The sequence below is a fragment of the Thamnophis elegans genome, chromosome 4 (assembly GCF_009769535.1).
Source record: "Thamnophis elegans isolate rThaEle1 chromosome 4, rThaEle1.pri, whole genome shotgun sequence".
Classification (NCBI taxonomy): domain Eukaryota; kingdom Metazoa; phylum Chordata; class Lepidosauria; order Squamata; family Colubridae; genus Thamnophis; species Thamnophis elegans.
The window spans coordinates 9,847,858-9,864,892 of record NC_045544.1 but is presented as its reverse complement, the minus strand read 5'-3'; positions in this window follow the sequence as shown (position 1 = coordinate 9,864,892).

Sequence of the window (17,035 nt, the reverse complement as noted above, 5' to 3'; positions counted from 1 at the left end):
CAGAAGAGGAACCCCGTGGCTGCATGTCTCACTGGCTGAAAAAGCAAATGTTTTATGAGATCCGGAAAAGAAGAAAAAGAAGGGTCAACACAAACACAGATGCACACACACTCTCTGTTGATCTCAGGAAGCAGCTCAAAACTGTTTCTAATGCTGACAGAGTGTCAATAACCTTAAATGCAGTTAACTTTAATAAAATTGAATGCCGCATCCTCGTATTCTACTGTATTTCGACTATCAATTATTAATGATGAGATCCTCGTTTGGGGAAAAAAAAAACATTTTATCGTCTTGTAAAAGCAGGGCTGAGTAATGTGACAAACATTTTTTTTAGAATAATTAGTATTGTACATTCAAATATTATTTATTCCAGTTTTCGTTATGGCTCTATTCCTTTCAGGAAATTAATTCCAGTGTCAATATAGGCCACTTAAAAAGCTAGCCCTGGCCGGACACATGTAAAGGTTGGAAGGGAAAGGGAAGATTATTAATGGTGGGATTCAAAATGTTTTACTACCAGTTCTATGGGTGTGGTGTGGCTTGGTGGGCAAGGCTTGGTGGGCGTGGCAGGAGAAGGATACTGTAAAATCCCCATTCCCTCCCCACCCCACTAACCTGATTTCCAGCTCTGTTCTCCTGTACAGGGCAACAGAAGAAGATCCAGCCAATCAGCTGGGATGCCAATTAGCTGGGGCTTGGGATGCAGTGAATAGATAGCCAGCCAGAGGTAGTATTTGCCAGTTCTCCGAACTACTCAAAATTTCCACTTCCAGTTCTCCAGAACCAGTGAGACCTGGCTGAATACCACCTCTGGTGGATTATCTAGTGCTGTGTTTCTGTTAGCACTTTGAAGTAATCCAGACAAACACCAGCACAACCAGAAGCATCAGCATCGGGGGGAGGGGGGTGTTCCTGCCAATTCTAACCTATCCTATAGAAGAGGTTCCACAAATCTACAGTGCCGTTTAGAACCGGTTCCAGCTCCCTCCCCCCGCCCGTCTGCACATCATCAAGATGAAGAGCGAGAGGAGGAATTCTGGGAGTTGAAGTCCACAAGTCTTAAAGCTGTCAAGTTTGAACACCACTGGGTTTTTTTTTCTAAAGGGTTAGGAGTGCAAGAGTCTTTTAACTTGACAGCTTTAAGACTCGCACACTTCAATGCCAGAGTTCCTGAGCCAAAATGACTGGAGGAAGAATTCTGGGAGTTGAAGTCCACAAGTCTTAAAGCTATCAAGTTTGAACACCCCTGGGTTTGTTTTTTTCTGGTGGCAGCTCCAACGGCTCCTGCTGGGCCACAACATATTACATATATAAAGAAGTATCTGTAAATGGTGAGCTTCATCATGACAGTACATTCCATTTCATTGTAATCACATTTTAGAATTGTGACAGTGGTATGCAAAATGGACAGTCTCCTGAGAAGTTATATTGCTCTTTGTCACTCAAGCCCGCTTTTCTCAAAATCCAGCCCAAGAGAGACATAAAGAGATAAAGCCTCGAGATAGAAATCTTCAGTTATAATGTGTTTCCTTTATATGACTGCCTGATTAAGGTATTATTCATACATAAGGAAGCTCCTTAGTGTCAGTTTTCTACGGTTAACAAAGGACATTTCTCAGTGAGTTAGAAGAATGATCCTCTCTCAATATATTCTCCCCGGAGGAGTCTCCTCTCTTACAATACCCCTCTGAAGCTCTGTCCAGGTTCCAGGATTAAATGTCATCTTAGAGAAGATTACCTGAAGCAGGGTTTTCTCAAAGATGCTAGGAGTCATTTACACTCCCTGCTGTGTGTAGTTCACACACTTCTGGTCCTGTTGTCAATTTGCCTTGAGTTAAAGACAATAGTTTTTCAAGCAGCTTGTAGAGTTCTCCTAATGTGTGAAGAAATGCAACTTCGCTTACATTTTTTCAATATTTATCTTCATAAAGATTCTGGTTTCTTCTGTGACTTCTGATTGAATCACTTTCTTTACTTTTTCCTTTGTGTGAGCATTACTGAGGATTTTTTTTTTGACAATGTTTATTGCCTTTTCATATTACATTAGTTATCCCAAAGGTGTTTTCTTTTTATTTCAAGAGGAAACTGGACTTTCTTGTTGTTATTTTTTTCAAGACAATCCAATTGCCTCTTGAAAAAACACCTTTGGAACAACCATGACTTGGATGACTGAGAACCTTCATAGACATTTAGCTATGCACTTTGGGATTAGATTCATTAATTTACATTTACAATATTGTAACTTGCCAATGTGGGCTTTAGATAAAATTTTGGGAGGTGAGGGATGGAAACTATTTATTTATTTTATTTATTTAGTTTGTCAAACATGTACGAGATAACAGGTATAAGTATAAACATGGACACGACCCATAAGATCTCACAGGCTGGGCCTCCTTCGGGTACAGTCAACCGGGCAATGCCGGTTGACGACTACTCGGGGGAGGGCTTTCTCTGTGGCTGCCCCGGCCCTGTGGAACGATTTGCCCGCTGAGATCCAGACCCTTCCCACTCTCTCAGCCTTCCAGAAAGCCACTAAAACCTGGCTGTTCTGGCAGGCCTGGGGTTGTTGACCCCAAAATACGGTCCAGCCCCATTTAGAACGGAGTGTATAGTGTGTTTTTTTAAATCCATCTTTTCTTTTTCTGTATTTTATTTTTAATTTATTTCTGTATTTGTAAGCCGCCCGGAGTCCTACGGGATTGGGAGGCATATAAATGTTATTAAATTCGGAAATTCGGAATTTGGATAGGCTTAATCAATAGAAAATTAGGCTTCTTTTTTAGACTCTGCAAGCAAAGAAGAGGAAAACAGCACTTAGATAGATAATGGGGGGTCCAGTTGAGAATGTTACACAGTGCCTTGTTATGCCTATAGTAGCATGATGTAAGCCATGCTGGTGGTAAAAGCAGTTAGGCATTAACTTATTAAAGTCATAGAGGCAACTTGTTGGTTTGTGGCTCACGCTTGGTAAGCAAACAGTATGACACTCCAGAAACCAAATAGGAAGAGCTGGCTTTTTGAAGTCGCCACTCCAGTGGTGGGATTCAGCCAGTTTGCACCACTTCAGGAGAACCGGTTGTTAACTTTCTGAGCAGTTTGGTGAACTGGTTGTTGGAAGAAATTATTAGGGCAGAGAACCGGCTGTTAAATTATTTGAATCCCATCACTGCACCAATCCTTCTGGAGCGAAATTGAACATGCAGGATGTATCCATTCTCGACATGTGTGGCTCCTTCAATGTGCACATCTTGCTTTGCATCAACCAGACTAGTCATTTAATAAGATCTTCCTTTAAAATTATTAGCACAAGTTTCCAAACTCAAACCATCAAGAGAAACATTTTTTTTTCTTTTAATGACCCCATAATTCCTTACATCAGGGTGGAATTGGGGCAACTGAAAGGAGCTGAGTGTTTACCAGCAGGATGCCCTTCCTGCTGCCAATGCAGAGTTCACAGCAGATAATTACTCAGAAAGAGAAATATCTGCCACTATCTAGGCTGGAGCTCACATCCTCCTGATCATGAGGCAAGACCTCCACCTCTAGGCCACTCCACCACTCTATAATGACAAAACATGGTATATGTAAAAGATTACAGGAGCTGACCATCTTGATGCACAGCATGCGCTGTTGTCCCATATCTGTGCCAGGAATGCCTCTCTTTTCTTAAATGAGCTGAAGATTATTTTCTAGGAAGTCTTTCTTCCATTAGTAAAGAGCTACAAACAAAAAGGTAGAGTCCAGTACTGCCCACTCACTAATGGAATGATATCCATTTACAGAAAAGTAAATCCTCTCCTTCCCCATGCACCCTCCAAAGCTGAATTGAGGACTGGGGATATTTCTGAGAAAAGCTGGCAGCTCTAGTGGGAATTACTGGGCAGGTGGGAGGATTTGAGGTGATGTCCTACTGCTGTCAGGCCTGCAATTATATTCCTTTTAGAATTTTGGCCTGCCACACTTTCTCTTATTTCATTATGCTGTTTCATTAGTATAGTCAATGGGAGGGGGGAATAGAAGGAGTAGGATTGTGGAATGTATTGTTTTCATTATTTTCTAGAAGCCAAGGTCATCTTTTGGCTCCGCACTTTTACACCTGACCGGAAGCAGCTGGGTGTGGATGCCAGCGTTGAAGAAGAAGATTGGACCATGTGATGGATTGTGGGTGTGGGGACAAGATCATGAACTTTTAACTGGGTGGAATTCTGATGTCATTTCCAGTATTGGGATCCATAGCATGATGCCAACATGTCTGTCTTATTAAATTGGAACTTTAAGGCTAGTTTTGCCTTGGTCTCTGATTTAATTCTACATGATATTTGGAACACTGACAACTACACTAGTAGAAATGCCCGTGCTTTGAAATTCTCCAATAAATGTACAAAGATTTCTTGAACTGTACATTTCCTTCTTTATCTACAGGTGCATAAGCCTATCCCACTCAAAATGACTTGAGGAGACTTTGCAATTTTGCTTCACAGATGGACCAGGGGAATTGGATTTCTACTACAATGGCCTCATCTACCAATGTTGGCAATATTTTCAATAAATCACAGGTTTCGTTAGATTTAGGACAAAATGTAATGGCTTTCTACCTTCATCATTGTACTACCCAGCACTGATCTTTCATGTTCCTTAATTTGGAATATTATGCATTTCAGAGATGCTTAATTGATAGATTTTCCCTTATTTTAAAGGCAAGGCAAACAAATGCAACATTTTTAACAATTAAGTCCTCAAAAAAGGGGGACATCACTTCTTCCTTGATATATAATGAGAGACCAGATGGCTAAAAACAAAGATCTCAAGCTTGGCTGTTTTCATTGATGCAGAAGAGAGAGAAGAAAATGGTAAATATTAGCAGCTGCGTCTCCTTAGGCAAAAAAAAAAAAAAAAAAAAACAACTAAGAAAAAAGTAAGTCATCATTCTTGGGGACAGGAACACAGGAACAGATTTCCCATTGTTTCCTGATCCCATTGCTTGCATGGAAGATTGAATATAGATGGGAAGGGGGCTTAAAAACAAGAAATGAAATCTAGTCCTCCTTGAGGTTAGGTGTGGGGCATCATGTGCATAAAGTTGTGAATTACAGCAGGGTGGGTGGGCGGAGCTTCTCTCAGCTGCCGCTACTGGTATTCCCAAACCGGAGACAACTGGCTGAATAGAGAGCCGAGGTGGCGCAGTGGTTAGAGTGCAGCACTGCAGGCTACTTCAGCTGACTGTTAGCTGCAGTTAAGGCGGTTCAAATCTCGCCGGCTCAGGGTTGACTCAGCCTTCCATCCTTCCGAGGTGGGTAAAATGAGGACCCAGATTGTTGGGGGCGATATGCTGACTCTGTAAACCGCTCAGAGATGGCTGAAAGCCCTATGAAGCGGTATATCTAACTGCTATTGCTAACTGCTATTGCTATACCACCTCTGATGCGGCGAAATAAGATGTCTCTGTATACCCGTAAGCTGTGCAACAAAGTTAGCAATTATTTTCAGATTTTATTATTTTCAGATTCTACCTTACTGGGAATAAAGTTTTAAGGAGGCATATTTAGGTAATAATTTCATTTTCTATTTTGCGATTTGGTCTCTCATTTTATTTCCCATTTGGAAACTCATGGGCAAGTCCACTTTTATGTAAGAGTAGTTCTAGTGTTCTATAGGAATCATAATTTTCTTTTATGTGAAACCACTGTGAGTTGATTTCTTTGGCCAGGAACAGGGATGGGAACCTATGTCTCGGTGTAACATAATTAAAATTTGGGGCAATGTAAAGTCCGCCAGATATTATTGAGCTTCAACTGTTTCTTCCTCATTGATTATTCTAGCTAGAGTTGAGGGTATTTGAAGTTCAATATACAGAGAAAAGGGGGCATGTTGGCCTAGCAGTTAAGACGCTGGGCTTGTCAACCGGAAGGTCGGCAGTTCTAGACTTAAGCACTGCATGATGGGGTGAGCTCCCATTCTTTCCCCAGCTCCTGCCAATCTAGTAGTTCAAAAGCATGCAAATGCAAGTAGATAAATAGGTACCACTTCTGTGGGAAAGTAACAATGTTCCGTGTGCTTTGATATATAGTCATGCTGGCGACATGACTGCAGAAGTATCTTTGGACAATGCTGGCTCCCTTGGCTAAGAAACAGAGGTGACCATTGTCCCCTAGAGGTGACTGGACAGGGGAAACCTTTATCTTTATCTTTATCTTTATCTGGAGGACATACATTGTCCAAGGTTTTTTTTAGACATTGGTCTTTATAACATGCTCAACTATTATTTATGCTAGAATGTATTGTATTATAAGTTGACTTGTTAAAAGAACAGCAAACTTTAACAGTAGCTTTAAAAATAATCAGTAATAGTATTTCCTAGATTATCAAAAGAGGTATTATTATTATCAAAAGGTATAAATCATTCCACCCCCTAATCACCACAGCCATAAATGCATCTTGTTTCCCAATCAGATTCTGAGCAATGTATTAAATGCAGAATACAGGCCTGTAATTTATTAGTTCATTTGGAATTTGCTCCTTCTTGCTAAGCATTTGCAATTATTAATGTTCCTTTGGAAAAAAAAATGAAGATCCACTAACTTCCTCACCATAGTTGCCATGGTAGCTTTCCTTTACCCCGTGATAACATGAAGCATGATGAGGAGGACAGGGTATAAATCTCATAGCAACTATGACAAGACACAAGTAAAAGTGCATTAGTGAGCTTGCTTTTTGTGACAGGGTAGTAAAAATCTCCCATTCCCCCTTCTCCAAGACATGAGCTTTTTCAAGTTATCAAGGATATTGGAACCTAAAGACTCACTCTGGTAGAGCTGAAAGGCATTTACAGTATGTAGTATTGTTCTGTTTGTGGAATACCTTTCCCAGAGAAACTTGCCAAATACGTATCTGTTGTGGCCCAGCAGGAGCTATTGGAGCTGCCACCAGACTCCGACAGCGAGGGGCCCTATGAGTCGGCTCTGGAGGATGTGGAGGATCCTAGATAGGGTTCCGACTCCGATCAGGGCACAGAGAGGCTAGTTAGCCACCAGGAGGCACCTGAGCCTTGGACCAGTGGGGAGGAGACAAGGGAGAGGGAGTCAGAAGCCAGTAGTGAATTGTTCCTGGATGCATGCCATCGAAGAGCTAATAGGCATCAGGAACATGGTGGATGGGGCCAGAGTGGGCATGGCCAGCTCGACATCACTCATGTCAGGGGGCACCTTTGGTGCAGGGGTGGGTTCTGGCTTCTTCTACTGCCGGTTCACTCAGGGATGCGCTTCACATGCGCAGTAGTAAAAAAAATGCTTCTGCAAATGCACAGAAGCAAGAAACAAGATGGTGGCGGCTATGGCGCCGCCAATAGAATTGATTCAGGGGTGTGGCAGGCTGTGTTACTACCTAATTGGCTTAACCGGTCTGAACCAGTAGGAACCCACCTCTGTTGCAGTGTGGCCTGAGCCCTCTGCCAGGGAAAACGGACCCCTGTGCTCCATTTTTGGCTCCAAAAGCCTCCTACTACCCTCTGCCAGTGAAAATGGAGCTTGGGAGGGCCACTGGAAGAGGCACCACAGGCCGCTCCTTGGTTGTTTTCAGGGTGGCCCCATGGGCCAGATCTAAGCATCTTGCAGGCTGAATCTGGCCCTCGGGCCTTGAGTTTGACATTCCTATAGTCTACGATAATCACTAAACCCTGAAGCCTAGCACTGCCCTCTAAGATAAAAAGTTTACAAGAATGCATAATTGGAGATGGAAGACGGAAGTAAATCTGGTGGCTTGGTATCTGAGAAGATGATGATGATTCATCTTCTGGTGTACCTGAACAAAGTGGTTTATTTATATCTATTTCATTCCAAGTCTGGAACAAAGGTTGGCATGGTAACTACTTTACCTGTCCTGATGGATAACATTTATACATAGATATCCGCTGTTCATATTTTGCTTCCAGTCCTTTAAATAAAAGCTATATTGACATGACCAGACCAAAAACTTCACATTCCAGGCTCATTTACCACTGTCAGTTTTATGCTGAACAGGTTCTGTAAGACACAGCTGGAAGGCATCCAGTCATATCATTTGGGATACTGATTGGTCAAATTAATTTTTACTATGTTCATTGGTACTCTGTACTAAATTTCTTTGTATTCAGAAGGCTGGTGGAAAATAAAGACCAGACCCTGCAATGAAATCTACAACAATATTCTATAAATAATTTTAAATGAAAGATTTACTGTACCTTTGAATAGTTACATCTGATAGGTTTTAGTTAACAAATTTGTTGTGGTTCTTGTTGTTGTTATGTCAAATTGCAATTGACCATTTCTGACTTTGTTCTGCTGGAGAGGGGATTACTTCAAGTATTAAAAACTGTTGAAGGGGGAAAGCATCCATTGGTTGATTATGTAAAGGACAGCCAAGAACAAGCATTGACGCGGGTTAAAAACTGTAAATTATTGAAGGTACAATAAACAAAATGTGAATATTGTTTATAATGTAATACAAGTATGAAATAATGCTGCAAGGAAAACCATTACATAGTCAATTTCTACAAAAGATTTAGGGGAATGTGGATAAAGATAAAATCTGCCAGTGGCTTACAACTGAAACTTAAGCTCAATTTTGGCTGCTTAAGAGCAAACTGTTCAAACGAATACGATCAAGGCCAGATGGAAAAATCATCAAATGATTCAAAGTCCAAATTGTGCAAAAACAAGAAGAAACAGCGCATTGTATACTCAGTTTGGGCAAGAAGATTGCACAGACTGGTTTTAAAGAACAACATAACACAACCGCCAAAATGATTACTGGAACGTCTGTAAAAATTGTCATGCCCCACAATGAAAATTAGCAGAAACATAGTTGAAAAACTAGTCAAAAACGAGAAAGTAAAAATACTGTGAGAGCTGAAATCCAAATTGATAAAGTCTTGATACACCAGATGTAACTAGGGTAATGATATGGAAGAATTGATATGGCAGTACCAGGTTGATAGTATAATGACAAAGAATTGAAGAATATCACAAAGTATCAAGTTCTAAAAATTACAGAATGACAGGATTGGAAGTTTGAAAGGATCTTGGACGTCTTTTAATCCAACTCCCTGCTCAGGCAGGAATCCCTATACCATTTCAAACAAATGGTTGTCCAATCTCTTCTTTAAAATCTCCAGTGTTGGAACACCCACAACTTCTGGAGGCAAGTCATTCCACTGCTTGAGTGTTCTAACTGGTAGGAAATTTCTCAAAGTTGGAAGATTTGGGCATAAATTGGCTGTGATCATTCCAGTGCATCAGCCTCCCAGGTAAATCAGACAGGAAATCCAACTAGATGAGTTCAATCTACTTCAATGTAAGGACATATTAACAAAATCTTTCAAATCTGAAAGTGCAAACTTCCCACCACCACTTTTAAATATCTGATCAATTAGAGCAGAAAGAAACTTCTAAAGTTTCTTTCTCCAATTATGATGACCTCTTTCTCTTGTTTGATTGTTTCCTAGGCAACATCTGTTTGCAAATTGAGGTTGAGCGACTGGGAAAAGAAATTGTGTGTTGTCCCAATTGTAATTGGAGCCCTTGGAGCAATACCCAAAGGGCTACCTCGCTATTTGAAAATTCTAAATTTATCAGACTTGAACATCCTGATTCTACAAAAAAACCACCCTACTTGGAACAGCTTATATCCTCTGATGTTATCTTAACAGTTCCTAGGTCCTTGGTTAGGACTTGAGCTGTTGAGCTACCAACCAGCCCCAAAGGCTGTGAATCTCACCAAAGATTAAAATAATAATAATAATAATAATAATAATAATAATAATAACAACAACAACAACAACAACAACAACAGGTACATTAAAGAAAGAAACAGAGTCACTAATCCTGGCTGCGCAAGAACAAGCTATCCGCACAAATGCCATTAAGGCCAAAATCGAAAAATCCTCTGATGATGCCAAATGCAGACTTTGCAAAGAAGCTGATGAAACTGTTGATCACATACTCAGCTGCTGTAAAAAAAATCGCGCAGACTGGTTATAAATTGCGGTACAATTCAGTAGCACAAATGATCCATTGGAATTTGTGCAAAAATTATAATATTAAAACAGCAACAAACTGGTGGGAACATCAGCCTGAAAAAGTCACCGAAAATCAGATGGTCAAGATCTTGTGGGATTTCCGTATACAAACGGACAAAATACTGGCACATAATACACCAGACATCACACTGGTTGAGAAAAATAAGGTCACAATCATAGACATCGCAATACCAGGTGATAGCAGGGTCGCCGAGAAGGAACATGAAAAAATCGCAAAATACCAGGACTTAAAAATCGAAATTCAATGACTTCCACAAACCAGCAGTGATAATTCCAGTGGTAATTGGCACACTGGGTGCTATTCCAAAAGCATTGGAATTACATTTAAAACAGTTAAAAATTGACAAAATCACCATCAGTCAAATGCAAAAAGCTGCACTGCTTGGATCTGCACGCATATTACGAAAATACGTTATGATGTCCTAGGCCCCTGGGTGGGGCCCGACTAGTAACCAATGCCAAATCTGGCGAAACAACTGGCCGCTGTGATACAATTGTATAATAATAATAATAATAATAATAATAATAATAATAATAATAATAATAATAATAATAATAATAATAATAATGATGATGATGGTGATGGTGATGGTGATGGTGATGGTGATGGTGATGGTGATGGTGATGATGATGCAAACCTTTGAATATGTGCCATCACACTTTACATCCACAAAGTGACATCGACAGGTTGTACTTGCCAAGAAAAATAGGGGGCAGGGGGATTTTGTAAATCCATCAAACTGTAGAAGAAGAAAAATAAAGTTTGAATGATTGTGTGAACCAAAGTACAGAAAAATTGCTGCAGGCTGTAAAAACAGAGAACAGCATAAAAACAACAGAAACAAGGCAGAATATAAAGAAAAACAGCTGGAGGACAGATTAAATAGATGGAAAACCAAAGCTTTGCATGGACAGCACTTGAAAAACATCGAAGGAAAATGTGATGATAACTTGACATGGACATGGCTTAAGATGGGAACTATCAAGAAAGAAACGGAGGGCTTAATACTGGCTGCTCAAGAACAAGCATTACAAACTAATGTCATTAAAGTGAAAATACAAAAATCCACTGACAACCCAAACTGCCGACTTTGCAATAACTGTTTCACATTTAATATGTGGATGCAGCAAAATTGCACAAACTGATTACAAAGCTAGACACGACCGAGTTACTAAATTAATCCACTGGTCATTACGTAAAAAATATGAGGTGCTGCCATGAAAAATGCGGGGAAAAACCCTACTGTTCCCTTTGTAAAACCTTCAGTCAAGGCTCTTGAAAGTAGACATATTTACAAACAAGGAATTAGACTGTAGTCTAATTTTAATTAATTTTAGAAAGATCATCCTCATCATCACTATCATCATGTTTTATATAAGCTATGCTGACTAAAATTTAAATTGGTTTATATAGCAGACATTGTGAAATTATATTGAATTGAATTGAATTTATTATATTTCTATGCCGCCCTTTTCCCTGAAGGGGACTCAGGGCGGCTAAACAAAACAATACCACAATTTAAAAACACACAACAACCATACTATTCGAGGGGGGACAAAAGCTCATTAGCCCCAGACCTGTCGGAACAGCCAGGTTTTAAGGGCTTTGTGGAAGGCCTGGAGGGTGGTGAGGGTTCGAATCTCCATGGGGAGCTCGTTCCAGAGGGCCAGAGCAGCCACAGAGAAGGCCCTCCTCCGGGTGGTGGCCAATCGGCATTGGCCAATGAATGGAATTTTGAGGAGGCCTAATCTGTAGCATCTAATCTGTCTATTGGAGGTAATTGGCAGCAGGTGGTCTCTCAAGTACCCAGGTCCAATACCATGAAGGGCTTTATAAGTGACGACGAAAGAGCCTATAACCTTTGGGGAAAATAGAAAACAAAAAAGTTTCCATCTACCTACCTAATTTGAATTTACCTATTGTTATGAAGATGTTTGTCCCTAGCATAATATATGAGTTTACTTTCCTGGCCAGGGATGATTTTACACACTCTTCCATATGACTTCAGTTCATTTATTATTTATTTTATTGATTTAAAACATTGGTGTAACCTTCCATCTTATATCAAACGCCGAGTGGCTCCCAATTACCCTCACACAGATGTTTATGTGGGGCTAAAACAGAAAGATTCTAAAATAGAAATATAATAACTAAAACAACATACTCTGATACCATATGTAAGAAGAATACGTTGTTAATGAGCATGTTATCATCCCATTAATCACAGTGCATAATAGCTACTCTATCAAGGGAAAAGGAAAGCTAATATATAAATTAGGAGGAATCTGATTTTTTTTACCAGTAAATGCACCAACGTTTGTGTTGTTTACTTCAGCAATCCGGTTAAATGCTCTAAATGCTGATGGTGCTAAAGCAATATGGAAGTTAGTATTTGCATTTAATTTTTTTTTTAAACCCTGAGTAATGCTGTTCTAATCCTGATTTCCAACATCTGCCGTCTTTTTACTTAGTCAATAAATCCCTTGAGACAGGCAAAATGCTGCAAGTTGGAATCCTGGACTGCTATTTTTAGCTTTGGTGAGTTAATTGTCAAGAATAGATAAGGGATCAATAGTCTTTCAGTACCAATAATTCTTAGTTAATAATTTAACACTCTACCATTTTAACACAATTTTTAAATTAGTATAGGCACGGTAAAAATGCTAAACTTCGCAGTTGCTTTATTCGTATACTGCTGCATTAAGAAAGATAAGCAATGGGTTACCATCCTGCCATTTAAATGCCTTAAATAACATGTGCATCAGAGGTGGGTTCCTACCAGTTTGTACCTATTCGGTAGAACCGGTTCATCAAATCTACCAAACCGGTTAGAAGAGGTTCCACCAGTGGACCCGGAAAGCAGGCCACACCTACAGAAGAGGTTCCAAAATTTTTTGAAACCCACCACTGGTCCTTGGATATGATTATTCTACACTATCATGCTCATGTTTATAAAACTCAGTGCCTCTGTGAAAGGTAAGGATGACTACTGTGTATGTGGTGCAATCAGAACATTGCGTGTGTTGAAGTTGTTTTAACGCAAACCAAAGATGCCTTTTAAAAAACAACCTTACATCATATTCTTATGCATGCCAGTGCTGTGTGTGAGGTAATTTAAGGTGGTTCTGACAAGTGTCATCGGCATCTTCATATCCGGTCACTCCCATCCAGTCACATGGGCAGCAAGCCACTCCCACAAAGGAGGCCACACCCACAGAGTAGGTTCGAACAATTTTTGAAACCCACCACTGATGTGCATTATGGAGACCCCCCCCACACACACACACTTTATTTGTAACATAATTTGAAAGTCGGCATGTTGAGGGGGTGGGGACTTGATTGACGATCTCAAAGATGCTTTTATTTTCTTCAAAAGGCAGCTGGACTGTTTTTCCCTTGAGGAAGGAGGAGAAAATGTTTTACTCCTCATCCAAAAAGCTTCATCAGTTCTAATGCCTGGGGGATGGAAGGATACACAATGACATTTGGGAGTGGATGGTGGGAGGATGGAAGGATAACTTCTGATAAGATGGGGGGGATGGAAGTTTTGTATTTATTTGCGGTTATCTGGTCGTTAGCACCCTCTAAGAGCTATTGAGTCTCTTGGGGGCTTCAACAGATGACTGCAAACAAATACGAATAATCCTCAACTTGTCACCGCCAATGAGCCCAAAATTTATGCCATCAAATGAGAAATATGTTAAGTGAGTTTTGCCCCATTTTATGACTGGCCAAGTGGTCTGAATGTAAATCCCGTGGCCATGGGGATGCTGCAATGGTCATAAGTGTGAAAAATGTCACTTTTTTCAGTGCCGTTGTAACTTTGAACTTTGGTCACTAAGCAAATTGTTGTAAATCGAGGACTACCTGTACAATCCTTCCACAGCTGACTGGGTAGCTCTTAAAATTTGAAGCCATAATTTTTATTAATGATTTGCTATTGAATTTCATTGGTATGGGGTTTTTTTGTGGGGGGGGTTTCAAGAGACCCTAAACTTTTCCATTTTTCTGGGACTCAGACTCTCCTTCTCCCATCTCAGCACCTGTTCCAAAATTCTGACTAGACATGGATAACCTTCTTTCTGAAATTACTGTCTAACTGTAGGCGATGAGCAGGCTGAGACCAAGGGCGGGGTCAAACGCATCATCAGTCACGAGTCCCTTCGCTGCCACAAGTGATCTAAGTTCAGTCCACCTTTATTTATTGTAAGCTTGAGCTCTGTACAAGAATCTGAACTACTAACAGCCAAGGAAAATTAGCAGACGATAAGAGTAGAATTCCTTCTACTCTTATCTCCCGCTAATTTCCCTTGGTTGTTAACAATTCAGATTCTTGTACAGAGCTCAAGCTTAACAATACATCTGTATACATATATTTTTTTATTAATTTTTTTTTTATTTTGTTACTTAAACAACACATGCCCACACCAGTGGGAAAAGAAAAAATCAAAAAGTCAAAAACACAGAGAAGACAAAAAGAACAAAAAACAAGGCAGGGAAAAAAAAGGAAAAACAAAAGAAGAAGAAAAAAAAGCACAGGTATATATTATAAAAAAGTATATCAGCTGGTTACAACATGTTTTGGTGCATCTCTTCCATTAATTCATATTAATTCAAATATCTTAACTCAAATGTTTACCATATTGACATCATTATACCTCCACTTTTAGTTGACTACAGTTATTTAAACATCCTTCATCCTTAACTATACCAAAGATTTAATCCATAACCACATGCTAGCATTTCATTTACTTGTTTGTAAAATCCTCTATTAACATCAAATCCTCATATCCTGTTTTAGCTGAACATCCATAATATTTAGTACCAAAAATTCCATCTTCCATGCATATAGTTTATTATCATTCTCCCTTCTTTATGTAATTATATCATATATCGTAACATTTTCCCCATATTAGTTAACATCTAACTGTATATAATTTTATTTTATTTTTAATAGTGATAATTATTGTGATTAATAACCTTTGTATATGGTCCAAAAATATTTCCAACCTTCCCTTCTCATATCCAATTATTATTTATCACATCAACTCCACATTATATACATTACTATCAATATCAATTATTATTCAGCTATGTCTATTACAAATAAGAATAATTAGGTTTAGCTAATTTTGAATTGTATTCTTCCATCTATCATCCTGTGTCTCTCCAATAACAAAGCCTCCTTAATCCAATTATCATTCGTGGATCAAATTCTGCAAACGTCTTTATAAGCTTAACAATAAATCTGTATACATATTTGAACTGTCTGGATTGCCAGATGTTCCTGGCACTTGACAATAACTCACCTGTAAAGGAATAGAAACCATCTTGATGGCACCTTTATCATTTTAACACCTTTCTTCTCATTGCCTGTGGCTCTAGGTGTTATTGATTTGATGTTTTCACACTGAGGTCTTCCCGAATTTTGATTTTAACCGAAATGGTATAGAAGTCCGCCGAATCCTAAGGTACATTTTCATGCAAGTGCTGAAACTCTTTTATGTGGAGGTAGACTTCCAAAATTGGTTAAGGCACTATTTCAGCAGGAATTCTATCACAAAGCTTTCAATTGAGGGGGAAAGAGCAAGAGAGAATAACCCTGACAAACATCATACCACCAACACAAATAACCTAAATAAGTCCTTATTGAGTCTCTAAAAGATCTCTCTTGTAACCTTTCAGATAAGCATTTTTCTCTCCTCTCTTTCTTTATAGCAGTGATTACAGAATGCCATCATTGTAAGGCCTTTATTATCTCTTTGTTAATATGAGTTCACATACAGCCTCCCGCTCTGTTTGGTTATAGGAGGATTACTTTGGCTTGGACTTTTTTATATCTGCTTCAGATAATACTTGGGGAGGGGGGGAACTATTTTCAAAATAGTATCATTAGGCTATTAGACACATACTACTAATGTGACCTTTGCTCTGGAGGTGGTATTCAGCAGGTTATGACTAGTTCTGGAGAACCGGTAGCAGATATTTTGAATAGTTCGGAGAACCGGTAAATACCACCTCTGACTAGCCCCACCCCCATCTGTTCTGACCCCCTTCTCCGTCCAGTAACAAATGCCGAGACAAGCTTAACTGGAATTTCACAGCACTTTATTAACAGGAAATATAAAGCATAAACAAACAGATAAGAACCTTGGCAGCAACTCAGACTTCGACATCGGCCGATAACAGCTTCTCCAGCGTTATGAATGAAGTTGAATCCTGCAAATCAGACTCCTCCCCGAGTCCCCCCTTAAATACAATCTTGAGAGGAGCCTAATTACAACCAGCTGAGTCCAATTATCTTTTGTAACTGCGTAGCTCTTTTCTCCGTTGATCTGCCCGGCATTGACTGGCATCCAGGACCATCTCCCTTGTCCCCTCGTCACTACTGCTCTCACCACTGCTCCATGCCTCAGGCACCTCCTGGTGACCAACCAGCCCCTCTCTGCACCCTGTTCAGAGTCAGAACCCTGTCCAGGGTCCTCCACCTCTTCCAGAGCCAACTCATAAGGCTCCTCTCCGTCGGAGTCTGTTTGCAGCTCCAACGGCTCCTGCTGGGCCACAACACCCATCTATTCTCTGCCTCCCACATCCAAGCTGAATGGGGATTTTGCAGTATCCTTCCACTGCCATGCCTACCAAGCCACACTTACCAAGCCATGACACATTCACCAAGCCACGCCCACAGAGCCGGTAGTAAAAAAAAAATCAATCCCACCACTGCTTTGCTCAATTTGGTTTTGGCACTCTTAAACTTGGTACATGGGATCATTTAAGGAAGCAAGATCTATGTAGCAGATAGAAGGCATACAACATGTAAGGAAAATATTGCGAAGAACATTATTTGAGACCATTGTGCATGAGACAGAAGATAATTTGAGGAACTGATTACAAGATGGAACATCACCACTGGCCATTCGCAAAAGGCAGTTTTGCTTGGAATAGCTTAAATCTTGTGACAA